The sequence below is a fragment of the Humulus lupulus genome, chromosome 6, assembly GCF_963169125.1.
Source record: "Humulus lupulus chromosome 6, drHumLupu1.1, whole genome shotgun sequence".
Lineage (NCBI taxonomy): Eukaryota > Viridiplantae > Streptophyta > Magnoliopsida > Rosales > Cannabaceae > Humulus > Humulus lupulus.
The window spans coordinates 68,149,476-68,161,536 of NC_084798.1; the positions used below are offsets into that span (position 1 = coordinate 68,149,476).

General features: G+C 33.0%; 1 long non-coding RNA gene across 7 annotated transcripts; it reads right to left on the reverse strand.

The window, feature by feature from the left end:
- Window positions 1–1,859: 1,859 nt before the first annotated feature.
- Window positions 1,860–11,745, reverse strand: LOC133782244 (uncharacterized). Of its 7 annotated transcripts, none has more exons than XR_009870403.1 (17): window positions 11,480–11,745; window positions 11,190–11,291; window positions 10,720–10,791; window positions 10,357–10,448; window positions 9,855–9,938; window positions 9,449–9,575; window positions 8,777–8,856; window positions 7,466–7,560; window positions 6,697–6,749; window positions 5,621–5,775; window positions 5,355–5,483; window positions 5,066–5,209; window positions 4,664–4,925; window positions 3,832–3,985; window positions 3,556–3,666; window positions 2,644–2,746; window positions 1,860–2,090 (listed from the first exon to the last, which is right to left on the reverse strand). It is a non-coding gene; the product is annotated as an uncharacterized LOC133782244 (long non-coding RNA). The 7 variants fall into 7 exon arrangements; XR_009870401.1 differs by having other exon boundaries at window positions 5,621–5,786; XR_009870402.1 differs by having other exon boundaries at window positions 3,556–3,680; window positions 5,621–5,786.
- Between the last annotated feature and the right edge of the window lie 316 nt (window positions 11,746–12,061).

The window sequence follows — 12,061 nt, forward strand, 5'->3', positions numbered from 1 at the left end:
ACTATGCCAGTGTCACGTGTTTAGTCTTCTATTTCTGCCAATAAATGGTTCACGAGAAGTTTTATATCAATTTAATACAAAAAATGAAATCGTGTTAGGCATGTAGATATCATAATTTGAATGTCTCTACGAAATATAATACTTATTGATTCTATCTTCTCATTACAATTTGCATAGAGCAAAGGTACACAAACTTACATAACGTAGCTAACTAAAAATAATACTTTTTGAGAGACGAAGAATTCCACAATCTTGGTAAGCGCTTCCCAACATGGATTTCTTGTAATGTATAGGAACCTTTGCCCATCACTTCTGCAATATGGGATGGCCCTTCCCAATTAGGCTCTAGCTTCTTTTGGTTACCAGTGAATCATCTGAGCACCGATTCTCCTGTTCGGAACTCTCTTTACTTAATCCATTTTTGATATTGCTGCTTAGCCAACATCTTGTATTTTGTGTAGCAAATATGAGCTACCTGTATGAATTCTTCAAGAAACTCTAAATTGTGTGCAAGCTGTGCTGTATTGAGGGTCGGTATGGAAACTATGTTTGCGCAACAAGTTGGCAAGCTTATATTTGTTGTGATTACCACCTCTGTTCTGTACACCATATCATATGGGGATTCTCTAGTGGAGATTTTGTGCGTAGTTTTGTATGCCCATAGGAATTTTGAAAAATCCTCTTACCAAGCTCCCTTTATGTCTTCCAAGTCCTTCTTTATATTGTTGAATATTACTTTATTAGTAGCCTCAGCCTGCTCGTTCCCTTGTGGATAGCTAACTGAGGAAAACCCCAAGTAAATCTTAAACTGCTAGCACAACTCTTTGACTTTAGCATTGTTGAACGATGTCCCATTTTCTACTATAATCTCCCTAGGGATCCCCAACTGACATATTATGTGCTTCCACGCAAAGTTTACTGTATCATACTTCCCCATGGTTGTAACGACCTGACTTAAACCTTATTAATTTACTAAATTTTCCATATTTAAGAAAATTAATGGTTACATGAATCTCTTAAAGAAAAATAAAACTTACATTGAAACAAACATTGATTAAAACCTTTTACAAATCATGCAACTCGAGATCTCAATATTTAAAATAAATCATGTTTTACATGCACGACGTAAATAAAAATACATGTTTAAGACACAATATAAAACCAATGGTTAAAGACCTTTATAAAAATAATGCATAAGTAGCAACCCCTTGACCCCCAGGTCAATCATTCATGACATGCACACATAAGACCAAGCCTGCTCCAACTCATCGCCTAATCTACTACGCTTTCACTCTTACCTACAACACATAGTACCCGTGAGCTAACACTCGGCAATAACAGCTACGTAGGTCACAACCCTGAAGCCCAAATAGAAAACATAATCATAAAATATAAACTAATTCATATCATCACAACCTAAAACATATAAATACAAGAAAAAATGGTTTTAATCACACCGAAAATGTGTTATCAAAACATACGATAACACTTTCTGATGTGTTAAGACCGACTATGTTATCGTAGGTTAGGGTACTTTACATAACACTTTATCAGTGTTATGCAGATGTGTTATTGTACTGTCAACGATAACACAATTCCTGTGTTATTTTAATATATAGATAAGTGTTTAATTATGTTATACTACACTTTAGTATAACAATTTTTTTGTGTTATACTATACTTTACTACACTTTAGTATAACACATTTTTTGTGTTATACTATACTTTAGTATAACACATTTTTTGTGTTATACTACACTTTAGTATAACACATGTGTTATATTAGCTTAGAGAAACATAATCTTTTTTTACTTACACAAAACTAGGAAAACAAATATGAAAGTTGAAGCCAAATAAGGTAACATAAATAGATTTCTATTAATTACTCAAATGTAATTACAATATTTAGTCTACTAGTCTAGGCTTAAGAAATCATATTACAACATAATTTATGCCCAATTCAGATTCCTTTATCACTAAATACAAAACAAGAAATGTATACAAAAATTAGTGAAATACATTCTTCCTTTCTAAAGGCCCCAACTACAAATGTTGTCAAGAATTGCTCCAAAGAAATCATCTCAATATACCTGCACATTGTAAAAAAAAGTCCTTTTATTATTAAGAACATAAGACTTAAGCTAGTTTCCACCTGTAAGCATATAAAGTTTAAATTAAATTTGTAATAACTCCAAAACTTGACGAAACAGCAGGGTATAGCAAGATGTACTACCATGCAAAGCAACGACTGAAGCAACAAAACAACTTAAAACAAGGCTTGTGAAATGTATCAAGATAATAAATATATCATTCTCAATGATCAAAAAGTATGTGAGGAAGAATTGATTCCAGAACTCTAAATTCTGTCAATATATCCCCAAAAAAATTAAAGAATAAAAACAGAATCACACTTTGACTTCTTATACAACAAAATCATAAAGAAAAACAATAAAATAAAAAATCAAACATGATAAGAATCAATGTTTTGAGGAGACGGTTTCTGGTACTGTACAGGCATTACAGTCTCAGATCCCAAATGAAACTCTAAAAGCTCCAAGCCAGAGTATAAATAGTCAACTAGAAAAAATTGAAGAAAGACATTTTCCCAAGTTAACAATTAGAAAAAGAATATTAATTACATACCAGCGAGTTATCCATGAAGCAAATGGTGACCATTTTGGGCCAGCAAGCTTGGTACTCCAATAGTAGAGACCCCCAGAAGTAGAAGCAGGACAGAAGCTAGATACTAAAATCAAACACAAAATTTTGAGTTTACTAAACATTGTTTATAATTAGTCATCCAACATAAAAGTTGAAAATTACAGTAGTGAAAGAAGCTATAAAAACTGAGGAAACCAAAACACATGCATATCTAGAATTATCAAAGGAAGTACAACATCAAGAGCAAACCTAAATGTACCATCAGAAGCAAGAGAAATGGTAGACATAACAACATCAATAAAACTAGAAGCAGAACAGAACAAGTCTGGCTTTCCTTTTCTAGCTAATTACTGCAACAAGCTATGAATTCAATTGTTCACATGCTTAATAGCCACTCTATCAGTACTCTTGCAGTACCCTCAAAACCAAAGTGTAGGAAGTCATAAGACTAATAACAACCTGTTGGGTTCTTCGATCTCATTCCAACCCCCATGACAAAAATATGCTCCACATTTTTCTTCAAATGTGGATTTCTCATAAGGAAAATGGCTAAGTTTGTAAATGCTCCTATAACCATAACAGTTATAGGACCTGGAGATATTTTCTCATACATTACCTACTGAGTAGTTGGTTGTTTAATAGGTCTATATCTCCTGCTTCCCTAAGTCATAACAAAATATTTGAGATTCATTTATGTTAGTAAATAATTTTAACAATTCATTGAGATTCAAATTTACAATGCAAAAAGATTGATTCTCCACTTCTAATAACTAATAACCCACATTCTATTCTCCCTGGAAGATAGCCAATTACCAACTCAACTCAAGCAAACATCTCTTTTATCATACATAGAATAAGCATAACAGATCAGTGGAAATAAAAGTTTATATATACCTGAGGAAGAAAAGCTTTTCTAATGCCAAAATTTGTATCAACATCCAGACGACCTCCAATACCTACTGGGATAGCTTGTCTATATCTACATCCCCCAGTGGTTGTAACACCCTGACATACATAAACTAAACACAAATTAGAGTGGCTTTTAACTGAGGTTGTATGATATACATGTTATGGCAATGTACCAAGTTTTTTTATGAGGAAAAACAAAAATCAAACATGTAAAAGGCAATCAATGAGCTCATGCCTATTATATTATGGGAAGATATCCACCAACATTAGGATGAATGGTACCATCTTCTAGTATTCCACCTTCGCTGCTAACTCCAATAGCGATATCATCACGCCCCATCATGTAAAGGATGTCATAGATTTGATTCACAGAATGTCCAGCATCAGTCTAGGCATTTGTGTTGATAGTCACACCCTAATAAAAAAGAAAAAGAAAATTCTTATGTGTCACTATGTTGTAAGTTGGTTATGTACTATATATGGTTCGAAAATAAATTAGCTTTTGAGGAGAGAGATTTTTTAATGAGAATTAAGAGAGCTCAAAAAATTGGAGACTTTGGGAGCTAAAGTCAGAAAAAGCAAAGCAATAAGCTTTTAAAAGTAAAAGATGTTATTATAGTAATTGGTAAAACACTAGGACCAAGTTAACTGCCAGCATTGAATTATTTGATCCGACATGATGGTCCTAAGGCCAAGAGTTCTTTTATCCTTTGACCATATATACATAAATATTAGTAGGACCAAATATTTGAGAGATTAAGGTCCAGAAAAAAAGCAGGGTTTTTTATTTAACTACTTATCATCATCAATACCAGAAGAAAAGAAAAAGAAAAAGAAAAAAAGAAAAGAAAAGAAAGAAAACTCAATGACTTGTTATCAAGGATTAAAATACGTAACTGTCAATATGAAATAATCTACTCGTAATTTACTCATTGAATCAATATAGAAAGGGAAAAAAGATGTACTTTTTCATATTTGTGCTGTTGTCCAACCTTTAAGTGGCTAAAATTGAGTTGGATATACTATATTCAACTTTGTAAAAGACAAATCGTGACTGAAAAGATTATTGTTACCAAAAGAAGACTTAAATTACCTCTAACTCAAACTCTGATCTGTTAAGCTTTAAGAGGTAGAGCAGAGCAAAGAAATCACCCGTATCAACATTTGTATCCAAGAGAATCTGGCGAGGCCTAGGCCGAGGAGCGCGTTTTGCAGTGTATAAATTAGCTGCAAATCCTAAAAGGAGTAGAACAAAAATAACCCAGAAGTTTTTTTTCAACACCATTTTCACTGTGATCATTTACACCCCAGAAAAGTATGCAGTCGTCACCAAACTTGATGAAAGCTATCAAATTCTGCTTGAGAAAAGGTTTGTGTTTAATCCATGGAACAAATAAACAAACAAAGTTTCAAACCAATAAACATTACAATACAATACTTTGAATAAGATTCAATACATATGAGAAGAAGAAGAAGAAGACTGAATAGTGATTACCTTCAGTTAAAGCAAGAAAGAGACACAAAAGATTCAACGTACTTCTTCAATGCTATGTTGTGTATAGTATGACAGAGAGAGAGAGAGAGAGAGAGAGAGAGAGAGAGAGAGAGATTATGGGCTATGGTGAGAGGTATAAATAATCTGCAAGATACACAGATAAATAATTTGTATGATTACGTGTCAACACAGCGGTTAACAGCAACCTCTCCCTATGCAAAGATTATAACATTAGAAAGAGATTTGGAATTATGAATTATGAGACATCTATAGACCTTGTATTGTTTACCTTGGGATTGATAATGAAGATTTTTCCTAGTGGAATTCTGACCTTAAGGTAACTAACTTCATCTGTATCTCTATTTCCAAAACCAGCTTAGAATGGACTGCAATCGGCAGGAAACAATGATTTGATTTCCTGAGAAAATTGGAAAACTCTAGTTAATACAAAGAAATCTTTGTAGAGACCATAAAATAGGTTCTACTTCAAAGAAATATATAAAATATGACATAATGGAAAATCATAGGGTGCTGAAAGAGGTTGGATTTGGGCACCCTGGCTTAGATAATATTGCAGCAGTGACTAATTTAAAGAGACAGAGAATTGGACTATCTCCACCATCTTGAGGATGTAATACTTGCCCATCAGCACTGGGAAGTAAACCTAGCCAAGGGGTTGTTTACATGAAGTGCCAGGTATCTACTTCTCTCTGTTCAGCATCTGAGATAGCAACAATAAGATTCAAGTGGCTAGAAACACTAATTCAACTTTAACTAACCAATTAGATGATATACATCATGATTCAGGAATCTCCAGTTCATTTTGAAGACTTCAGTAAAATTATAGCAAAAGCAAGGACACCGGCAACCTTAATTTTATAAACAAACTCTAAAGAAAAGTCTACAAAGTTTGTAATAAAGATCAGATCAGGCTACAAAAACAGTGTCAGTCCTTGAGGTTTTGCTAGGAGTAGTGTCCTTATTGGTCTATGATTAATAGAGGGATCTGCTACTCATTTTTTAGCTCTTTTGTTTTGCTTCATCAAACTCAATTTGCTCTTGTTTTTCTTTCTCTTTTTGCTTGAGAAAAACATGCATGAGAGTTAATAACAATATATATATTACCTTTATTAGTTATATTCAAAGGTATCATGTAGAGTTATTAATGACCGAATATTACTTCTGTATTCCACAAATACTCTACATGGCTATCTATCTAAATGGAATTTTAACAAATTTGACCATATATTATAAACAAGGTAGCAGACAAAAGTGAAAGAAAAAAAAAATAATAAACTTAAACAGTAAACAAATAGCAAACATTCAAACTCAGATTTAGAGCATTGATCTCTTTCATATTTATAGAATACCAATAAAGCAACAACAAATGACATGATAACACCAGTTATATACACATATCAAGAAAAATGCTCTGTATGTGCATGTTAAAAAATTCCCATCCAATTCACACAAACCATGTCTTATGGTCGATTCTAAAATATATTCACAAGAACAATGCATCTGTTCTGTTCAAAATTTCCAGGTATGCTTAAAAATATCAAAAGAAAATATTAATGAATTAAAATAGAAGGAAAGGAATTTGAACTTGATAAGGAACTAAAATTTTCAACCTGTAATCTGTACCAGTTGTTTTTCAAGAATGACCTCTCTCTTGTGTCCAACACTGCAATCAGTAAAGAAAAAAAAATCAGTGGAAATAGATCAATCACAACAATCGGGGAATAGAAAATGCATAATATAAAGGTGAATACAACAAGATCAATCTATATTAAATATATCTTCGATTGTATATTTAGGAAGGCACCACTAATCAGTAAATAACTAACTTCATGAGCTCTAACACCAATGAAATTGTATACATTTAAGTTCTTTGCAATAAGGCCCGAAAAACTATGCAAAAATGTGATTGGCGTTCCTGGGGTTGAATCTAAACACATTTGGACCATCCCTAGTTTGAAAGAAAGTAGCACCACCACCAGGGAATCCCCCTGCTGCATCAGGGGGTGGCACTTGTCCTTTGAGACCTTCTTCAGTATATTGATCGTATATGGCTCTCTTCTAAGGATCACTTAAAACCTACAACAAAAACCACAGAAAGAATCATATCAACAAAACCAGAAAACTCATAGCAGAGCATAAGATACTGAGGCAAACATATACCAAGTGTTAGCAACTGTTCTTGAACATAGCTTTTTAACATATGGATACTTATTCAAACCCTCATTTACTTCTGGCCTAATGATTGAGATCACATCTATACAAAATAAAAAATACTAGCTATATGCTCAAACCAAGAAACAAGTAAAATAGAAAATTAACCAACTGTTAATTCTTAATATTCAAACATCATATTCTAATTTCAAGAAGATTCATACTAACCAGGACATATTGGAAGCACTGCAATTGACATTCCAACAAATGCCAAGCCAACAGTCCACCCAGCTAGCCCTTCAAGATCATCTGTTAAATTAACTCTGTTTCCCATAGAAACAAGACAAAATGAGGTCAACGAGTACCCATTTTATTCAGGGAACAAAACTAGCTATCAAAGGAGACAGAGATGAAAATTGTGATACTTCTCCTACCATAATTCTTGGAGTGAAAATAGGTTGAAACTTTCGGTTTTAGTATTTAAAACTAATAGCTGAAGTATTTTTGTATTTAACCAAGCTAGTTTTTATTAATTTCTAGTTCCAGCTATTAACCCAAAAGATTATATACACATATAAATCTATGTAGAATATATTAAGCAAAAGTTGTAAATATGAGCAGAAAAAAATTATGAGACATATATGTCATTAGCAAGACAGAACATGGTGTTTCCTGAGTAGAATATGTGTGCATATGTGTGCATATACACATGTACAGACATATGTATTTTTATCTCCCTTTTCTTATTTAATTAAATAAAATCTGATTTAATGTCAACTATTGCTTATTTTTTTCAAATATTTTCAACATGAGTTTTTAAAAATAAAAACACCAATATTATTACAAGAATTTATAGAGAGGCATTGGAAGGGTTTTCTCATTGTATTTTATGGGGGCTCTAAGTGAAGTAAGATTGCTTGTTTTTTTTTCCTGGGATTGATTTTTAAGTGTCTCCAAACTCAATATTTCCACGGTTTCTTATTTAGATAACTATTGATAAACATGGCTTGTATATATTATTTATGTCTTAATAATACAATTGCTTCAGTTTTATCATGTTTTTACTCTTTCTTGTTAACTAAAGTTTAGATGAGCTACATGTACCATAAGAATAAGACTAAAAAAATAAGACCGCAAAAACAAATAAATAAATAACAAGAAGAAATAATGAGAAGTAAGAAATATACATGGCTAATGGATTTAGAATATCATCCCTATACATGCCATCCCTTGTAAACCACTACCGGTGATGTAAAGGATTTTTTCAATAAGATACTAATAAGGATTTCACCTTGTACTAATACACCCCAGGATGATATATATTAGAGGGTAAGTAAGTATGTCAAGGCACTACAGGAATCCAGAGAAGAACGAACTTTAAATCTCCAAAATGGAAAATTGTTACACATCACAAGCACATTCAACATGAAATATTTCCAATTGTAAAATGGGAAAAAAAGTAGAGCAACTAAGGATAGTTGAGTAGAAAGAAGGGAAAAATACACACACACACATAGATCAGGGCAGAGATATTCTTACAATAGGATGTGCTAGCAGCTCGCCAAAGTTGTAGATTTATCCCCAAGCAGTGCTGAAAGTGATACACCAAATGCCAAGTCCTAAAAAATTGTACAAAAAAATCAAAATACTGAAACTAACAGTCAAAACAGCTGGAAAAGTTTAATGCATGCTGTTGGTCAAACAAAATTTCTCTACAGAGGCTCCAATTTAGAGAATATATTTTTTAAAAATCTGAATTTATTCTTCTGCCAGATAACTTATTATTTCAGTTACTCTTTAGTAACTTATTGTATCCACTACTTTTTGAAACCAAATATGTAACAGATAAATATTAACTTATCCACCTGACTGGCTATGTAAGCAGAAAAGAAAAACAAACAAAAAGAGTGATATGTCCAAAAGTAAAAAAATAAAAACTCATTTTAATTACTTCAAAAGCGTTATTGTACAGTTTGGTAAAATATATATACTGTAGAAAACATGAAGAAGAAGAAACTATATAGATCATCCTAGTTTCTACACAAAACAATAACATAAAGAAAGATTATAACATAAAAACACAGTGAACTCAACAAAGCCTTTAAAACTTCCTCATCTCATTTCAGAGGTATATGATTAATTCCTGAGACTATTGCAAAGCATTTGAAATAGAATAAATAAAGTCCAAGAAGCCTATTCTCTTAAGAATACCTTTACTAGTCAATAGCTCAAAATCCAACAACAGCAATAAACCAATTACAGCTGCCTGCCCATTTATAATCTCATTCTTCCTTGTGAAACCAAATCCTCCTGAGCTCTCATCAACCACCATCCTTACCTATCAAGCACACCAAAATTGATGATTATAGTAGCCTATATATATATATAGACTATGTATAAAGCTTATTAAATATGTAACAGTTAAAACTTCCAGCATTTTTTGTAATTATTTAGCATGATAGCTTATGTATTTGATATTATATCTATAGTCTAGAAGCCATTTTACAAAATATCATCAAAACAGACCAGTTTACAAGATAATGTTAGAAAAATATGTATATTCCCAAAAGATGTTGATGCTTATATGTACATTAACTTAACATGAAGTAACACTTACCAGCTCAGATTCACGGTAGAGTGGATGGCTGCAACAGGTGTTTGTCCACACTAGGGGAAACGTTACCTTTGTTGCAGAACGTTGCTGTACAGATAAACAGACACAATATCATATCTTGAGACTTATGTTATCGAATAGATGTGCACAACAGATACGAATTGGCCTTCAATATAACTAGCCACACACAAGACGTTTTGGGAAAAGGGAAAAAACATAGAAAACAAGAAAATATATGTAGACATGGTCATGAGTGCATGAAATTTCAGGAATATAGAAAACTAAAATGGGAAATAGAATACGACACAATTATTCAATTTTCGCCCTCCTAATAGATCTAGATCTTGACTTGGTTCTTCACATGACACTTATTACTATAAATGTAAGCACCTTGGAGGGCAGTTCAAACAGTCAGGTCTGTTGTTTGCTCCCACAAGATCTAAGGTTCGAGTACCTAATTGGCAAATCATATAGCTTGATGTCCCTCAAATATTGTAAGCAATACCTGAAGAAGCAACTCGTATTTCGAGTTGAACAAAAACACACTGAAAGCCCTGTGTAGCAAATTTTCCTTTTCAATCTTTTCCATCAAGTGACCTACAGGGTACAAAAGCATTAGCAAACCACAGAGGTCCAGCTGATGCAACAGAATGAACATGATCTATATACAAAATATATGATTTGAACATGTAGTAGAATGCCCAAAACATGAATAAACAGTTCATTTCCATAACATGAAGGTATCCAAAATCAAAAGAGCGTATAAGATTTAGGAAGGATAGAAAGCCTTGGAGTATGCAAAATGCAAAGTACCATAAAGACGTGACATAATACCCAAAAAGAATTGTGCAGATCAAATTTTACTTACAATTATATTTTGTATCATGACCAACAACCTGGTCATTCTCATCCACTAGTATTTTGAAGTACTAGAATGCATCTACAGAAAGTTCACATAAAGAAACATAATCAGCTATAGTACAACACAAAGAAAGATAAGTAGACCAATATACCAAACAATAATGCTATTTTTGTAACAGTATACCAATATTTGATCACTTGATTGTATAGTGCAGAACAATAAAATAACATATCTCATAAATTACTATAAAGTAAAAAACAGTTTAGAATCACAAAAGAATAGAAGATTTTGATCCCTAGTAGAAACGTTTTTGGTCACAACAAACCAAGTATTAATGATACAATAAGAAATATTACTAACTATCCCTAATGAAAACAGAACATAGAAATTTCAATGTAAAACCAAATCAATTAATAGCAAAACCCACATGAAAATATCCAAAATAAAACAAACGCTACAACAAAAGAGCTCCATACCGTTTCCTTCAAGGTCTCTAGGGGTTCACTCCGTTTGAAGCCAAAACATGGGGAAAAGTGGCGTAAGAGGGAAGTCGAGTGGACTTCACTCCTTCAATTTGACTGTACAGAGCAAGATACGAGAACAATTTAAACAAAAAGAAATAAATAAATTGCTTTACAATAATAAAAAAAATACACAAACCAGGAATCGAACACCCATGGCACCCCGTCGCACCACCATCTCCAGCCCACGCCACCCAGTCGACGTCGACTATAAACTAGAACAAGAGAGAGAGAGAGATCTTTACCTACACCAATGAGTCTCCGAGTCCACGTTGTCGAGCCTCCGACAGTCCCGCTGAGCCTCTGTCACCCCCGTCGACCTCCACCGTGGTTGAAGCCTCATATATCCCCTCACCGTCGTAGTTGAGGGAGCAGGAGAGAGAGAGAGAAGGAGGGGGGTCGGGGAAGAGTGAGTGAGGAGACTGGCTTAGAGACAGGGTTTTTAGATTAGAGGATAAAAAACGAGAGCTTTGGGTTTAGGTCTAGAGAATAGAATGGGAAGAGGGAAAAGGAAAGTATAACTATACATTTCATTTTAGTTTGCCACTTAACATAGCCCGCCTTTTTTTTAACTATTTATTATTTACCGCTTTTATTTTTACGTTAGATATTATAATAATTTTTTAATAAACTTATATTTATGTGTTATGGAAGGGGGTATTTGGTGTAGTGTATACTAGCTTAGCTATCACAACCTAAGTTATATACCACTCATAATATATACCTTAACATATAAAGAGTTCAATAATAATTTCTAAACTATCATATCATTATCATAGAATAACTTAACTTACTGTAACGCCCTGGATAGCAAAGATCGTGACACT